Below are 18,978 nucleotides of genomic sequence, written 5' to 3' on the forward strand. Positions count from 1 at the left end.
GAACGCTGTTTATATACACATAACTAGCCTAAGATCCCGCGAGTTTCGCGGGTGGCTTAACACAAACATATAATATCTACCGGCATTGAAGCCCATGTAGATCATCATTTTTTTTTCTAGGCCTTTCCAAACTTAGGCTTCACGTCTAAGGGTCACCAGATAGATACCTTTTGAACCAAATATTAAAGCACCAAACAAAACTTTAGAGTGACTGCAAAATCTTTAGCCATGGCTGAATGTAGCATCTAATTGCTTCACACAGACACAGGTTTGCCTTCGAGGCATTCCAATCTCGTCTAGTGATAATACCCGCGAATTTCGCGGTGTTGAAAAATGATATGTTTTTTATTTTTAGAAAAAAAAATACGTTACAGATCATAAAAGAAACTGTACGCATGAACTTATTATGGAAACCTATTACATAAACTTATAATAGGAAATCGGTTATGGATGTTTTGAATGTATTATGGAAATCTGTTACATAAAGATATTGTACTCACTATTTGTTACATAAACTTATAATAGAAATAGTTTGTTACTTTGTTACACTATTTTTAGTGGATTGTAATAGTATGTAAAAGTGGACCATTGAGTTGAACATTCATAATTGTTACTTTGTTACATATCATAATAATAAAATAATATTTGATAGCATGTGTTCCAAGTATGCTTAGATCTCTAAAAGTCAGGAAATGAATAAAACATAGGGATAAGAGTGTCTATGTATGAAAACGAAAAACACTACAATCCACGAATCAAAAACACTACAACCCACTGTTCAATGTGGGATGTGCCATCATCTTCCTATTGGTTTTGTCCAATTAAACGAACAATTTATGCAAAATGGAATAGACAATAAACTAACCATATTTGACACATTGCTTGCCCAATAGTTAACGAATTAAAAAATAGAAATAAAAATAAATAATAGAAGCATACTTGTACATCTTTCTCTCAGGTCTATGGTTTAATACACCTTCAGTCAATAACTAACTCTGCACCAGTTGACCCGCATCATTAATCAATTCGGGCCTCAACCCATCACCTATAGTAAACCAAACACCATTTTGCATCAGTTGACCCGCTTCGAGAAACAATCAATAACTTAAACTCGCTTCGCGGTTACTCCCCGGCTGACAACTGTTACAACTCCCACTGCCTCCATTCCTTCACGCAAAAAAAAAAAAAAAAAATTGTACTTAATACTCCTGGATATTAACTTGAGATCCATATATTTCAGCCACCACAAACCCTTCAAAAAAAATATAGAACTTGGTACTCACAATTTCAGCCCAATTATATACAAATTGGTCGATTAGGATTATCAATATTTTTAACAAATGAAATGAGTTAAGCTAAAAGATTTAAAGAAAAAAGGAAACATGTCCTATGGGTTACAACTTGAAAATGATCGAAAAAGTATTCAAATGGATAAATTTCTTTAAAATGGTTTACTAAGAAAAGTTAAGATTATAATTGTAATAATATAGTGGTGTACATTTATGGTCATGTTTAATATTTTCTATCTATAGAGTTAAAAAATAGAGAAAGGGTGTGAAATGGCCCAATGTAACCCATCTCGACTCTCAACAAAAAACCTCGTTTTGATCCGGACCCAATTTGGCAAGTTTCCCAACCTGCCCATTTTGCCAACCTTGATAACAAAGCTAAAGGTGTAGTGCAAAACCAATCTATTTTGAGTAGAACTTAACTTTGCAAGTTATCCAAAATTCACCCTCAGTGATAGTTGCACATATGCGTATATCTCTTGAATTTGACATCATTAATCATTATATAACATATAATATAACATCAAAGCTGGCGTGAATGGAACCGCAACTGCCTTGTAGACACCTTTACGGTAATAAAGGCTAATAACCGGATAGGACCCCACATCTAAAAAACTAGAAAACACAAATACCTGAGTCGAACCTACAGGTTCAATACAAAGCTAAATGGGGTCTTGACCAATCGGAAACTGAAAACCAAGCCTTTGCTCCATGTACGTGATTTAATGGCGTATGCTTTGTTTTGGACTACACTTCTAGGCTGTAGCATATATCAATACAAATATATCAAACTGAAGTTTTAAATCATAGGGAACTTCACATTTGATAATTCACCTTTCGGTTTTGATTAAACTAGATGATGCTTGAAAGTGTAGGTGTGGGGGTGATGTAAAATGAGGAAGGTTTAATGAGGATACACTATGCCTCAATAGATGCGGCCCAATCAGACATTTGCGTACTGTTCATTAGGTTTGTTTTTTAAGTATAGGATAATATATAAGTGATGCTCTTTTGTGAACCGAAAATGAAAAGAGGGTATGTTTCGTTATCTTTTATCGGAACCCACAAACCCGTTTTGCTAAACGGTACGGGTCAAACTGGTCGGTTTGGTGGGTTGACTCGTTTAACCCATTTATAATATACTATATTTTTTTTACTATATGTTTTACGTCATAAACTAAATTGGGTGTATATTTTATGACATAATTATAACTTAAAAAGAGAAATTAGCGTAATATTTTATAGTTTAAATTCATGTTTTTATAAGTAAATTTTAATTTTAGTATAATAATTTGCAAAAAAAAAAAAAAAAACTAAATAATAAACAAAATTCGAGTTCAACGGGTCAACAACTCGCGTATATTCGGGTCGTGTTCGGGTTCATATGTAAGACACGATTTTCGGGTTGGGTCGTGTTTGGGTTCGTCTAAATTATCGGGTTTGGGACAGTTTGAACCCACCAACCTGGAACACGACCAGTTGAACACCCCTAATTTTACCTCCTCAACTATGAATTTTCTTCACACGGATGAAAATGATGTTTATAACGTGCCGCCACATGACCACTTTTCACCTGTCCAAATGTAGTAAATTTTAGTAAAAAAATACATTAGCAAGAATGAAATATGGCTGCAAACGCAACAAATTCATCTAAAAATATGCAGAGTAAAATATTGAATTACATAAAATATCCGAAGACAAAAGGACATAGTCTTATGTACTTGCCCATATATACAATGATTATGTTATGTCTTTTAAATCATAAGAGTAGCACTTGATGTTCTCTATTTTATTGCGGAATAATCTACCAAATTCTCTATAAATCACAATTCTCAACCTACAGTTGAGCTTCACCTGAAAGAATTGCTTGGTATCTAGACATACAGTTACCAACTAAAACAATATCCAATATGAAAAAGGTACTACATGGTACCAAGATTGGATAATCGACCACATCCATAGGGTTACGATGCTTTAAGACTTCTATTGGTACCACTCAAGCGCCGAAGTACTCACAAAACCAATCATCAGATTCACCGTATCTAAACTAAACGAAATAAGCATTAGAACTGGCAAAACAAATGCAATTTATTTTTACCCAAACCTTATAGCAAACAAAGCAATACCCATTAAAGCTGGATTTTTACCTTCAAATTAAAATTTAATTAAACCCTAAATGTGATTGAAGATCAAAACATACCTGCTAAAAGGTTGAGGGTTGTAGTGAGGATTGAAGTAACATGGATTCGAGCAGGGATGATGGTTCGTCAGTGGGTAGTTTGGTGTTTCATAAAAAACCTAAAATTACAATATATATATATATATATATATATATATATCAAAATTAAACATGCATTCATAATAACTTATAACAACAACAACAAACAACAATGAAAATTAACCCTAAACACCAAAACAGACATCGATAGCCCTTAACATAATTCAGCTATACAAAAATTTAAACTTGAAAAAAAAAATGAAACGAAGAAACTCATACGAAAATAACAATAACACAAAATTATCACACATACCAACCTCAAATCAGCCGTAGAACAACCACAAACTTCTACGATTGTAGGTATAAACAAAAACCTAGTCACTCGTTAGTATTACACTCACAAAAGTTCACACCATTCAATCCATAAAAGAATACAAACTTACTTTCGTAATATCCTTAGTGATTACACACTTCAATTTCCGCCATAATTTCAGCCATCCAACTGGTACTAAGGAAACTCATACTAAGGAAACTCTAAGGTATGAATCAAAAGCAGGACATCTGAAACTGGAGAATTTCAACACAACATTTCCACTAAATTAATCATAGTTAACCAAATTACCAGTTGTCCATAAACAAAACTTGAAACATACAGAGTCAAATTTAGAAAATATCATGAACAAATATCAAGCCTCAACAAAAAAAACAATCAATTCTAGGGTTTAAAGAAAACAATGGAAGAGAAAAGGAAACCCCAATTAGAATGAACCAGTAATATCCTTGAAGAACTGGTGTGAATTCCTTTAGGGTTTACATAAGATGATGAAGGAGGAAGAAAAGAAACTCCGATTCTTAACCACAATAGCCAACTTAACATGTAATAATCAAGACTTTGAAAAACCCTAACCTAAAACATGATATCCGGGTGATCCCCCACCTGCGAAGAGATTGATGCTGAAAAAATTAGAGGAAAATTGATATTTAAATCGAAAGTTAGAGACCTGTAGATACCTTAAATCAATATGAGATACAGCAATCAAGAAGGGCCATGCTTAGAATCAAACATTCAGAAGCATATACTAACCTTCATCTTCTTCTCTACTGATGGGAATTGAAAACCCCTAACCCGTCAAAAACATATCAGATGAAAATCGATCTGCTGGATTAGGAGAGTCTCCGTTAGGGTTGTTCAAAGAGAAGATGTAAACATGAAGAATGAAAAGGAAATTAAACGATGGGGAAAGAGGTGTGCGGCCATGGTTGAACTGAGGGTTTTGGAAAGGGAAAAGGAAAACTTCAATTTTCAGCGTTACAACCAAAGTGAAAAGCAGGATTTACATAGAAGATGTATATTGCCGCTCAAATCAATATTGAGAGGAGTATTAACTTGCCAGGTGGCAATTAGTGGATTAAAATTATGCCAAGTGGCACCAAAATGTATTGTTTTAATATACATAATAGATTTTATGAAATGATTAAATTTGTGATTGCGGTCCGCTCCATAAACCATCACACAAACAAACCTCCTTGTTTGAGGATGTGGTGCGGTGCGGTGGGAGGAGGTTTGCTCAATCCAGGGTTGGCTCTGAGCATGGGCAGGGTGGGCGTTGGCTCAAGACAAAAAACGTAAAAGGGTGTAACATACGAAACTTTCAAAACCCTAATGAAATAAATGTCATAAGTAGTGCGACATATTATTATGTCGGATATTCAACGCCAAGAACGTTGGTCAACCTTTAAACCACAATTAATTAAGAAATAATAATAATAATAATAATAATAATAATAATAATAATAATAATAATAAGTATCTTATAGCAAAGGAAATTAAAGTATTTTAAGAATTAAAGGCTTTGGTAAAACACACTTGTGTTGTGATTTGGCTGAACCGACAAAAAAGAAAAAAAAAGAAATGAGTAAGTTATGGAGTAAATTGTACAGCAAACTTTTTCAACATCATTTCCATATCTCCGACCACATTCACCTGTTTTCCTTTCCTAACATTCCAGCTACGAAAATTATGGGATTTTGTATCCCTCTCAACCAATCAACCGATCTCTTTTAAGCCAATTCATTCCCCATTAAAACCCTTCCAAAACGCTAGCCTTTACTCTCGAATCAATCTTTCTGCACACCTTCTATACTACCGACAAATCGCCTCCGCCGACCACTAGTTTAACCTATCTCACCGGTCCATTTCACCTACGGTTCGTCTAGTCAGAGTCGCAACAAAACCGCCGAGCACCACCACCACGTTGATCAGTCGTCGGTAAGCTCCCTTATTCATTCGATAATCTCTCATGTAGTAGCTACAAAATTTAACCCGTGGTCTTCTGATTTACCAGTGGTAGATTCTGTTATCACGTTATACCGACGACAACCCGAAAACTCCGATTCATCACCCCGTAACCACTGACTCGTCGTCTACGGTCTCTGGTGTATCCGCATTGCATCGCACCAGTCGCTTGTCCTTCACGACATAAGGTATCGACAGTATCTCCTTGTGCTCTGAACATAACACAACACACAATTGGTTGTATAAGAAAAGAAAGCTATCTCCATCTGTTTGTTTTGATTTTGGCATGCTAGTTCCATTCTCATAATTTTGTAACTAGCCATGAAATTGAGAACCAAACTGAGAATATGAATTGAACATTCTTTTTAAAACGTTTTCCAATCACCCGAAATGATGCGGATAGACCCGATCTCTTTAATTATCTCTTTATTTGAATTTAATATTTTATCTTATTTTGTTTCCTTTTCGAATTATGATTCATCTTATAAATAGGGTGTTTAGGGTTATTGTTTAGACAGTTTTTGATTGAGTTTTAATTAAAAAGAACTGTGTTCTTGGAACCTTTGGTTCATTTTATCGGTCTTTGATTACTAATTCTTCTAGAGCCATTTGAATGTTTCCGTTACTGCATCACTATCCCTTAGCTCTTTAATGGGAAATCCACTGTGATGTTTTTATCTTTTGTTACTAAATGACAATAATAATATATATTTCTTTATAAATAAAAATAAAATAAGTGTAGGATCGGTTTCGACCTGAATGAGTCGTTCGGAAGAGCTCTCGTACGTTTCAGAAGCGGAAACTAAGAAACGCACTTGAAAACAACTAGAAAATCACTTTAATCCTCTTTTATATTCAATTGACAAAGTTTACAGCGAGAGGAAATACCGGCAGCACTTCGGTATCAACTGACCCTATCGTTACAAATTATGACAGTTTGAATCCTATTTATAGTACACAACCTATCGTTTGAAACACTTTCAAACGGTTACAAATTCAAACGGCAGGCCTCAAACGGTCACCTACTCAAACGGTGACTCCTTCAAACGACCAAGCATGAAATTATAACTCTTCAAACGGTCAACATGCATTCAAACGGTGGCTTCTAAACTGTCAACATTTCATTTGACATTTCAAACGGACACTTATCAAATGGTTGGGCCTTCATGCGATTGGGCCTTCAAATGGTAGCATCTCATTGGATAGAACAAACGGCCACCATACACTCACACATATTCAAACGGTTAGTCTTCTTCAAATGATATAGCTTTTCAAATGGAACCCTTCATATGATTGGACCAAACATCTTTTGTTTTAGGTGTGATGATGTCACTCATGTGATGTCATCATCAAAGATGATGACATAACCCTTGATCAAGTCCGCAACGAACCCGAGACTCGACATTAGACGAAGACGACAGATGACTGCACCAACAGACTCCCCGTCAGATGTTGACGAGTCTTAAGTGTCGAGTCTTCACCATCTTCAGTCTTGATCTGTCTCTGGGCTTCACTCTCAGTCTTTTCTTGCAGGTCTTCAGACTCCCCCTTGTAATATGCTGGCATTTCTTCAGATCATCAGCATCATCAACTTTAGGATCGTTATCTGGTTTTCTGTCTAACAGCTTCTCATCTTATCCTGCAAGAGCTCTACCCCAAAGTAAATTTCTCTCACATATATATCTCAAACATAAACACTCGCACTAATTCAGACTCTCCTTCAAAACAAACACAAATATTGATGAACCATTCGATAGGGTAGATTATGAAAACTTTTAATTCCAAACATACACTCCCCCTCAAATATTGCTCATCATGTTTAGCACTTGGAATTTTGAAAATTAGCTCTTCAATACCAGTTGTCGAAAATCTTTTTGAGTTTTTCAAAAGTTTATGCTAAAACACACTAAAAATCTTTTTGAATTTTCTGAAAGAAATATGAAATGCAGAAAAAAAATATTTACAAACAATATTTTTGTGAGTTCGTGTAAGAGGATCATATCAGTTTATGAGACATGTCACCAACACCGTTAAGCTTGATTCCATTTTCAGTTCAAAACAATTTACCTAGATTATCAGTATATCGGTCCACAGAAATTTTCACACAAAGTTCAACTGTTCCGAGATACTATATTAATGTTTTAAGAACTTAAACTTATCCGTGTGTCCCACTACTTGAATATACTCCCGTATCCAGATCCCAATATTCAGTCTTACAGGTGAGTATACCACAGATGATATCTGTAAGGGGTTAGGTGCGAAACCGTGAGAGCTCAGGTCAAAACTTCCGTTCAGCAGAGAGATGGCGGCTCGACTTTTGGTGGGTCCCCTTTAGAGGATCTTTTTTACAACAGCAATGACTATCAATTTTATTGTTTCATCAATTTGCTGAGGGCGGCGCTTTTTCAAGCATTTGCAGAAAGTATTATCCGGGGACTAGGTCAGTACTTCCATACAGCAGAAGTCCCGGGATAATACCCCAGATATCACTGAGCATAAAGACCTAGTATCTCAGAATAAGGGATCTTTCAAACAAGATTTCAGGGGTTACCTATATATCCAAGTTTGTGTTAACCCACAGAATAAGCAAGTTTAAAATTTATGTTTATATCTCGTCACAACTTACTAAATGTGTAAAAATCTACTGACACATCCGCAGTAAGATTGTTTATCACTTTTAAACTTTCCAATTCTTTAGCATGTTGTGACAGCTCACTGATGTACTATCATTTCCTCTTTTCACAACGAAACTCTTTTTGAATTTTATCATGTTTTTGGCTTTTTCAAATTTTCTAATGTTTTTGGATTTTCTGAAATTTCTACCCCCCCTAAAATGCAAACACATTAAAGAAAATTGAAAACAAACTGTACAGAAATATGACAACCGATATCAAATCGCATCAATTCGCCATTCTCTTGGCATAAACAATCAGAACTCCCCCTATCAACAAACTATTTTCTCATTTAGATTTCAAAACACTTAAGTTTGTTTTAATCAAAATGATTTTTCTGTAAAATAAGTTTGTTTTTACCACATGTAAGTTTACCACTTGTTTAAGTACGGGGATATGGTTCATCGTCTTGTCAGTTTTATCAAATGTAGTAAATCAAGTACAACTTAATGTCCCTGATTTACCGTTTAGCAATAAAGTAACCTGTACCACTTGTAAAAATAACCAAACAATATCACTTGTAGGTATGTCACTTCTACACAAACCATTTTACCAATCAGAATGCCGATTCCTGCTTCGCACTTACCAATCTAGAAGCTCCGGCGTAGTCCTTTAACCTGTAAATTTTTAACAAATTTAAGAATTTTTCATACAAACTCATAATACATGAATGATGCCGATTCCTGATCCACGATTACAAACTTGGGATCTCCGGCAAGTCAGGTTTTTCAATCGAAGAAAATGTCCACCCAAGCCTGACCAGCCTTGGGTGATTTCAATTCAGACTTGGTTGGGGTGTAAGTTGCTTTCTTTGTAGCATAAAAGTCTTTTGCCCCTTTCACCTTCCCATTGACCATCTTTCCAAAAATCTTCTTTACTTTCCCATTAAATGCTTTCTCAACATCAAAATTATCCTTTTCAGAATAACCCTGATTTAAGATTTTAGTCTTTCCATCTTTTCTTTTAAAATTCTCAGTCCTCAATGGTGGAAAGTTCTCATCATCCATTGAAGGAACTGAGTTTTCATCACTCTCATCAAACTGTGGCTCCTCTGATTTTATGGAATCAGATTCATCGCCAGATTTTACCTCAGATTTCTTAACAACCCATTTTTGGTTGTCAAGTTTCACACTTCGTCTGTAAAATCTCTTCGAACACTCACCAACTTCAAATGTTGAATTTTTGAAAACTTTAAATTTTTCAGTTGGTGGTTCGGTTTTATCAACAACAACTTCTTTCAGTTTTCCAGAAACTCCCTGTTGTGTTTGTCGCTTTCGGACAGTTCCATGCAATGTGACCAGCTTTATTACATCGGAAACAGGTTCTGGTTTCTTTCTTCACATAAGCTCCATTCTTTTTCTTTTCGGCAAGAAATTCTTGATTAGATTGTTTCCAGAATGGGCTTTTTGCTTCCTCTTCCGAGCTTGTTCCTGAAACAAATTTTGTATTTTTAGAAAATTTCATTTTTATAGTTTTCTTGTGACGTAAAACCAAGTCCTTTCTTTTTGTAGCTACGATTTTGGTTTGGTTTCTTTTGAAAACCAGAACCAGAATTGTAACCTTTTTTTCTTGTTTAACCTTTGTTGAACTCTTGAGGTGTAAAATTTAGGTTTACCATTAAGATGTAAATCTTTTATTTCAGAAATATTAATTTCTGTAAGTTTGAAAACCTTTTTATCAATTCATTTTTAACACCTCTTATTGGAAACTCTTTATCAAAATATAATTTGTCAGAACCATTCAAAGTATATGCAACTTCAAACGTTTCGTCATTCAAATTAGATTTTGACAATAAAAACTCTTTATTGTAAACCCGTCTTCCCGATGATTTAGAACTCTTTTCAGACGAACTCGAACTCCTGACCGACTGACACGAACTTTCGGACTCGGACTTTGACTCTGACTCCTCATCCTTATCCAACACCTGATCAACCACTCGTTTTATCAGTTCAGACTCATGATCTGTGTCGGATGCTGTGAACGTGACGTCAATATTGTCTGGTAAAACATCGGTTATCTCGGATTCTAACTTAATATTGACCGCCTGTTTTAGTACTTCCTTGTTAGGTTTTCTAGGCGAGTACCCTTCCCAAATAGGAGGCGGACACTTATTATAACAGACACCATGTTTTTTACCAGTATCCGTTTTCTTCTTTGGCTGTTCATTTTTAAATGCCTCAAAACCTTCAACTGTTGGATAAATTCTATCGATTATGTAGTCACAACCTTTGTAACTTTGCAGCAATCTTCTGATTCTTTCATTTTCAGCTGCTTCATTATCCAACTCTTTCTTCCGCTTTGCACATTCTTCTTTGTACATGTTGATTTCTTTCTGCTTTGTCATCATTGTAGCATTCAACATCTTCAAAGCTTTCTCTCGTTCAGAGTTAGTCTTTTCCAGACCATTCACATGCGTGTTCAATACATCATACGACTTTTTCAAGTTCTTTACATCAAATAACAATTGTTCTTTCAACTTTTCTAACTCACTAAACCTCTCGTCTTTCTCTATACATTGTTTACAAGACTCTAAACATGTAAGACAAGGTTTTGTGACTTCAACAATCTTCTCGACTTCAACTCTCTTTTCAACTTCCACAATCTTCTCAATCACTTTGATTTCCTTCATTTCTTTTTGCAGCTTTCCCCTCTTTCAGTTTCTTCAGTTTTTCTGCAAAATAAAATTCAAAGCTATCAGAAGATAAGTGAGTTTTTCCAATATTAATCTGTTCAATCTCTTCATCACTATCACTTGTTTCTGATGAACTGTTTTCAGAAGAAATAGATCCTTCATCTTCACTCTTTTCTTCATCAGATAACACTTCCATCCATTCCTTCAGCATTTCTGGCTTTCGAATAATATGTGCAATGAACGCTTTAACATTTGAATCAGCTGGAATGAACTTGTCCCAACTAAAACCTTCAGCCATTTTCTCATCATCTTGATCAATGATGCCATAATAAGCTTTCCTGTTTGCATCCTCGATCATTCTTCCATGTGCCGTTTGAGGTTCTTTTTGTTGATGCGGTTGATGAGTGATTTGCTGATAAATGGTCTTCCTATAATAATCATCTTTCCCAGACAATTCCTTTTCTCCTCTTGGCTGTTGATTCTTGCATTCTCTTTTAAAGTGACCTTTCTCCCTGCAACGAAAACAAACAACTTTAGATTTATCAAATCCAAGATTAGAAAGATTTGCATCCAAGAAATCAGTTCTCCCTGTAACCAATCTAAACTTTTCAGCTCTCCTCAAAACACTCGCCAATGCCCATTTAATGTCCATCAATTCTAGCTCCTCTGCATCGATCTGGTCATAATCTTCTTTTGTCAACATTGGATTGCCAATTCTTCCTGCAATCAACCCTTCACAAGCTTCCAATGCAGTGACCAGTAATCCCATATGACTCTTTACAATTTCTTCAGTATAATTCTGTCCGTTTTGAAGATGAAGAGCCACATTGCATTGTAACAGATGCCCATTTCCAACTGATGTATTTTGAGCACTTGGAGGATTTACTGTTGAGAACCCACTAGTATTTACTGATCCTTGACTGCTAGGCGGAGACTGATTTCCAGCACTAAATGCAGTTTGTATCTTTAGACTGGCTTCAGCAGTTTGAACATTTCCTTTATAGTACAATTTGATATCTTGCTGATGAGTAGAACTGTTCATTCTGGCAATTTTCTGCTGCTCCAGATCCTGTGCCTCCAACTTCTCTATAAACTGTGCAATCGATAGCCTGCTAAACTGTCCGGAATTCTTCAATATCATCAGATATGTGCCCCATTCCTTTTGCGGTAACGCATCAGCAAGCTTTTCAACCCATTCAGCTGGAGTCTTTGTAATTTTCAACTGTGACATAGTGCGAACCAAATGACAGTATCTTTCAATAAGAGTCTTTGTCGTTTCACCAGGCATACACGTAAACAACTCAAACTCCTTTTTCAGCAATGCTGCTTTACTTTGAAGCATCTCAGTACTTCCCTCAAACTTCTTCTTAAGAGCTTCCCAGATAGAGTACGCATTGTCATCATGTTGAAGCAACACAAATATATCCTCCTTTACTGCTTGCTGTAACAGATTGATCATCATTTTCTCACCTTTATAACTTTCCCTCTCTTGATCTGTGAATTCAGAAATGATTTTATCGACATTCATAGCGCTTTGTGGTCTAACATATTCAGTTTCGATACTCTCCCAAGCTTTTAGATGATTCGCCTGCACCCAATTTTCGAAACGTTTCTTCCATCCGTGATAATCTTCAATTCCCATAAGTTTCGGGGGTTTTTGCATCGTTCCAGTTTCATTCTCCATTGTCATGTTCTTAGCAATGTCAGTCGGACTAGCAGGGGTTGTAGCGAATGCGTTGTAAAAATCAGTATCCATGTTTCACACTTGTATCACCTGACGATCTCGAATTACATGAAGTAACACAAACAAAACAAAACACGATCAGTTTAAAACACTTATTATAGTAACTGAAACAAACTGATACTCTGTGCGAACTGAATAACTCGAACTGATGAATGTTCCGTGTGGACTGAAGTTTGACAAACTGTGCGAACTGCTATGACTCGGATCAAACTCGGACAACTTTTTCAATGACCTTTCAAACGAACAAGTTCTTTTAAACGAACTAGAACCAAGCCTCAAACGAACTAAGATTTAAATGGACTGAAGTTTAACCGATCTGTGATTCAAACGAACTAAAGTTCACACAAGATGGACTAGACCCTTCAAACGGATTGCCTACTTCGTATGAATTCTTTTCAAACGGGCTTCCTACTTCATATGAACTCCTTTCAAACAACCCTTCTTCGTATGAACTGAAATTGTGACTGGACCTTTCAAACGGACTGATAGTCTCAAATATCCACAGAATATGATTTGGCCTCAATTATTTAATTCAATAAAAAATTCTGCAATTCACGTAATTACCCTGACAATTATCGACAACTATTATTGTAAAGACTGATGTATTTTTTGTTTCAGTTTGATTTCACATGTGCCGACCACAACAATTTTTTATTGAGCCCTTAACTGTCCACTACATTGACATATACTCTTTTTAAGAAATCATTGATTGGACCAAATATGACATACTTTCATTGGACCAAAGATGGCAATCATCACTTGCACATGATAGGACTAATCAAAATTTGTCTTATATGAAAGACTTTCATTACGTGTAAAATTCCATATGATGATGCAACTATGAAAAGTGGACTGAATAAAACTTTCTGACAACTATGACTCTTTCCAAGATGTTATTAATATTAATTCTTACACTATTCTTTCATTGGGCCTTTGAAATCACTCAAAGAACAATCCATTGGACCACCCTCTCCACTTAGCCATAATATTGAAGATTTTATGTGACAAAAATTCTAATGAAACGACAAAAATACGATATACAGTCGACAATCATCAAGTGTAAATCAATACGATGGCCAAACAATTATTTCAAACGACAAAAATTGTTTTTCAAACGGACAAGATTAATTCCAAACGACCATGAACATTTTCAAACGAAGGAACTTGTTTCAAGCGATCATTCAAACGGAAAGGATATTTTCAAACGATGGAACTTGTTTCAAACGATCAAACTCATTTTCAAACGATCAAGCACGAAATATGTTCAAACGGACAACAGATTTCAGTCGATTTTCATCACTTTTACTTCGATTTTTAGGCTGAGATTCTCAAGGATTTGTTAAACTACCATTACGCACACATTGTGTAAGTTTCAGCCAATTTCAACCAATTTCAACCGTGAAAACTTGAAAAATTTGAAAAAGAAAGGTGTAGAAGTAGAGATTGCAGCCGAATTGTATAGAACTCTTCTTCCTGAGCTCTGATACCAATTATAGGATCGGTTTCGACCTGAATGAGTCGTTCGGAAGAGCTCTCGTACGTTTCAGAGGCGGAAACTAAGAAACACACTTGAAAACAACTAGAAAATCACTTTAATCCTCTTTTATATTCAATTGACAAAGTTTACAGTGAGAGGAAATACCGGCAGCACTTCGGTATCAACTGACCCTATCATTACAAATTATGACAGTTTGAATCCTATTTATAGTACACAACCTATCGTTTGAAACACTTTCAAACGGTTGCAAATTCAAACGACAGGCCTCAAACGGTCACCTACTCAAACGGTGACTCCTTCAAACGACCAAGCATGAAATTATAATTCTTCAAACGGTCAACATGCATTCAAACGGTGGCTTCTAAACTGTCAACATTTCATTTGACATTTCAAACAGACACTTATCAAATGATTGGGCCTTCATGCGATTGGGCCTTCAAATGGTAGCATCTCATTGGATAGAACAAACGGCCACCATACACTCACACATATTCAAACGGTTAGTCTTCTTCAAATGATATAGCTTTTCAAATGGAACCCTTCATATGATTGGACCAAACATCTTTTGTTTTAGGTGTGATGATGTCATTGATGATGTCACTCATGTGATGTCATCATCAAAGATGATGACATAACCCTTGATCAAGTCCGCAACGAACCCGAGACTCGACATTAGACGAAGACGACAGATGACTGCACCAACAATAAGAATATGATAATAGTCATAATTATGTGGAACGAATGGTGGATTATTGAAAGAGCAACTACATTACATGTTAATGTGTTCGGTTGGCGTATGTTGTTGGGAAGACTTCCGACGGCTGACATGTTATTCAAAAGGGGCATCACTCCTTCTTTGTTGGAGTGTAAAATGTGTGGACAAGGTACAGAATCAATCGACATTGTATTCACTTCTTGTTATGTTGTGTCTATAGTGTGGCAGCAAATTAGTGTGTGGTGCAACATACCTCCGATTTTTGTTTTTTCGGTGAAGGATATTCTAAGCATCCATAAGCATGCATCTATGTCAAACCGAAAAAGAAAGCTTCTTCAGGTTATCATGTTGGTGTGTATGGAACGCAAGGAACAAACAAATCTTCGATGATGCGCCGGTGAGACCGGAGAGGAACATTGGCGACATTAAATCGTTAAGTTACTTGTGGGTTAGATATAGATCTAAAGTGGATAGTTTGGATTGGAAAAAAATGGCTGTCTTTTGATGTTTGATTTTGTTTTTCTTGGCCCATTCCTAGCGGCTTGCTAGGGGGCGTGTTTTAATGAAATGTACCGTTTGAAAAAAAAAAACTACATTACATGGTAAACAGATGCATAACCTTTCAAACAATAATAAATAAGTATAGAGATTTTTTTTGAACCTAAGGACTTTGGATAGTAAATCCATATACATGTTTACCTATTTTGGCAGATTCTAAAAGTGATTGTATTAGTAAGATATTTTAATTTATAAATCAATATATATGTAATCATAAGGACCTTGGGTGGTTGGTTTTTATGAAACCGAATAAGTAACTACGGATATACCATCCACATAATTTTATATAGACACAAATCAAACTATATAATTATATGTATAAATAAATCATAACGGTTCGGAACACAGCTTTAACCCCACTTGAAATATTTTAGGTCACCATATTCAAGAGAGATGCTAGTGTCACATTAGTCGGAAGCTAAAGTTATTGCTTTTGCTAATTAAGGTACGGATTTTGTGGTCTCTTGCTTTTAGCATAATATTGTTTTCTATTCTCATAGTGAATGGATATGCGGTCCGTCACTCGTAGCATAAAGTGTTTACTCGCTTCATAATATTGTAGTATCCATTGTCACCGATCTATGATTTATTGTTACACATCTAGTATTGAATTATTGCCTTTAATACGCATGCGATAGGTTACACTTCTTTTTTTTTCACTCATTGTCGCTTGTTCCCACAAGTTTTATTATTTATTATTGATCATTGGCTAGATGTGATATAGCCTTAGTGTATCGTTAGTGTATTTGCCTTGACTTCAGTGAATCGTTTTATTGATCTCAATACCCGAGCATATCCACCTATGGGGATATAGGGCGTCATCATAGGCACAGTTGACGTGCACCATCCGTGGCGATGAGAAAGGCCCACAGCGTCTCTATATTGTATTTTGTGCTAAGTGATTGCACTTATTGATTATTGAGAGGCGTATGGATCGATCCTAGGAGTGTAAGTGTAAGTGTTAGTGGTAGTGGGATAGGTGTGAGTGCCCACATCCCCTCTACATATTGGTGTATTGGAATTGCAACTAATCTACAAAGTGTTAGTGTTTATTGTTAGTTGCTCACATGGGTATTTCTAATATACCTTTATGGTATTAAGCAGTGATCATTCAGCGTATTGTATTGTTTGCATCGTTAAAGTGTTTAGTGTATTGCTTCTATCATTTATGTGTTAGTGCTATTGTTTCTCCATTACTGGGCAATTTTTGGCTCAACCGTTTCTTTCTGTTGTTTTCTTTTATTATGTCTTAAACAGGTACTCAGGGAAATCGAGAAAATGTGTGAGAGTGATAATAAAAAGCTAGAGTTGGAACAAGGAGTTTAATAAAACATTTTATTCAATAAATTTAGACACTTTTGTTTTTTTTTTTTTTTCTGTTGAGACCGATATGTCATTTTGGGGATTTTTGTTTTTAAACCTATGGAATTTACGTTTTAATTAAGTTATTAATTATCTCTGATTACCGAATTGTGTAACACGTCAGCTCTTATCTGGGCAGGGTGTTACAGTTATGGCATTAGAGCCAGGTTCTATCCTGTAGAAAACTTTAACTAAATAATTAAGACATGTGATGATTGAGTAGACATTGGGTTAGGTATTTCGTTATGCGATAAATCCTTATCATTTGTTTTATCTAAATTCTTAATGTGTTTTCTAGATGCCTCCTCGCCGCTAGATACGCAACTCTGCTCGTCGTAATGGTGGTGGACCAAATGAGCGTGATCCAAATATCGTTGCTGCAATCACTCAGGCCTTTACTGCTATGTTGCCTGCCCTTGTTCAGGTCGTACGTGGTCCTGATCCTAATCCGAATCCTAATCTAAACCCTAACCCCAATCCTAATCCGAACCCTAACCCAATCCTAATCCGAACCCTAATCCCAATCCTAATCCGAACCCTAATCCCAATCCAAATCCGAATCCTAATCCAAACCCAAACCCAAACCCAAACGGTGTAATTGGGGATTGGCTAGATAAGTTCATAAAACAGAAACCACTTTCTGACTTCACTAATCGATTTTATCGACTAGTTGGATTTCTTGGGTCAGCCGCTAAAACACCAGAGGAACAAGCAGAGAAATATCAATGGGCAGTTTGTGATCGGATTCGTAGAGCAATCATCCAGTCACTGTTCCCCACTGTTGCAGAGGCCGCTAAGGCTGCCAAAAAGGTTGATGTGGAGAACAAAGAATTTTTGGGTGGTTCTAATAATAGCAGGAACAGAAACAGAGACGAGTATCGCACTCCGTTCCCTAGTGAGTCGCCTCAAACACCTACTCGAAATAATCAAAACAATATGGGGAATAGGTCATCAGGGAGGAATACTAGACCATGGCATGGAAGGAACCAAAATCAGGGTCAGATAAAACCCTACCAACCACCAACCCAAGCTCAACCCATAAACCAGAAAGGTAACCCGAACCCTACCCAACCTCCAGTGTGTAACCATTGCAACAAGTGTCACCCAGGCATGTGTCGCCGACTTACAGGGGCTTGCCTTAAGTGTGGAGATATAGGGCATAAGATTAATGAGTGCCTAAAGGTTGGTAACCGACCAACTGATACCACTAGGGGAGCTGCTGTGCCACCTACTACTGGAGGGTGTGTTTTCTCATTGACTGCAGGGGAAGCTGCTAATGCTCCAGGTACCGTCTCCGATAAATGTTCCTTTTAGTAGTATTAATTTGCTTGCTTAGTTGTTTATGATTTTCATACAATCGTTTGTGTCTTATTGTTTATCAATTTATTAGGTACCGTTTCGGGTAGTATTTATTTGGGTGAGCGTGACTTGTATGTGTTATTTGATACTGGGCAACCCACTCGATAGTCTCGCAACTAATTGCCCGACATCTTAAAATTTCACCTTCTCGATTGGATCAAGCTTTAGTTATTTCTACACCAATGGGAAATTCTTCAATTATTACTCACATCTATAAAGATTGCCCGCTTGTGATCGGAAATGTTATGTCACACCCCCAAAATCCACCTGCGGAGTATCACCGCTTGGGAGCGTGACTGACCAGGATCAAGCCACCAATCATATAGAACAATGTATATAGTAAAAGTAATTGTATTTAAACCAAACCAATCCATATGAAAGGTGTTCCAAAACATAAGTAATATAACAAAGTTTAGCGGAAGCAAATGTATAAAAGCCCAATCATAAATAAGGTGTGCAATGTCATAATGTTTAAATCAAATTATTCACGATCCTTGTCCACAACGACCGCGCCTCCCAGTGCAAGCTCCATGTACCTAACGACCTGCAAGGCATGTAACAGAGGATCAACAACTAGTTGAGCGAGTTCACAGAAAGTAAAAGCGTAACAGTAAGTTCGTTTGTAACATGTGGCT

General features: G+C 36.3%; 2 long non-coding RNA genes across 7 annotated transcripts; one reads left to right on the top strand and one right to left on the bottom strand.

Moving 5' to 3' along the window:
• Positions 1-851: 851 nt before the first annotated feature.
• Positions 852-4,818, bottom strand: LOC110899922. 6 transcript variants are annotated; one of them, XR_004866663.1, is made up of 4 exons: positions 4,519-4,818; positions 2,789-4,444; positions 1,922-2,049; positions 852-1,167 (listed from the first exon to the last, which is right to left on the bottom strand). It is a non-coding gene; the product is annotated as an uncharacterized LOC110899922 (long non-coding RNA). The 6 variants fall into 6 exon arrangements; XR_004866665.1 differs by having other exon boundaries at positions 1,922-4,444; positions 4,592-4,818; XR_004866661.1 differs by having other exon boundaries at positions 1,922-4,444.
• A 665-nt stretch (positions 4,819-5,483) lies between these two features.
• On the top strand, positions 5,484-16,072 carry LOC110903442. The gene is made up of 3 exons (XR_002571942.2): positions 5,484-5,776; positions 5,853-5,991; positions 15,997-16,072. It is a non-coding gene; the product is annotated as an uncharacterized LOC110903442 (long non-coding RNA).
• Positions 16,073-18,978: the final 2,906 nt, after the last annotated feature.

Source organism: Helianthus annuus, chromosome 9, assembly GCF_002127325.2.
Source record: "Helianthus annuus cultivar XRQ/B chromosome 9, HanXRQr2.0-SUNRISE, whole genome shotgun sequence".
Lineage (NCBI taxonomy): Eukaryota > Viridiplantae > Streptophyta > Magnoliopsida > Asterales > Asteraceae > Helianthus > Helianthus annuus.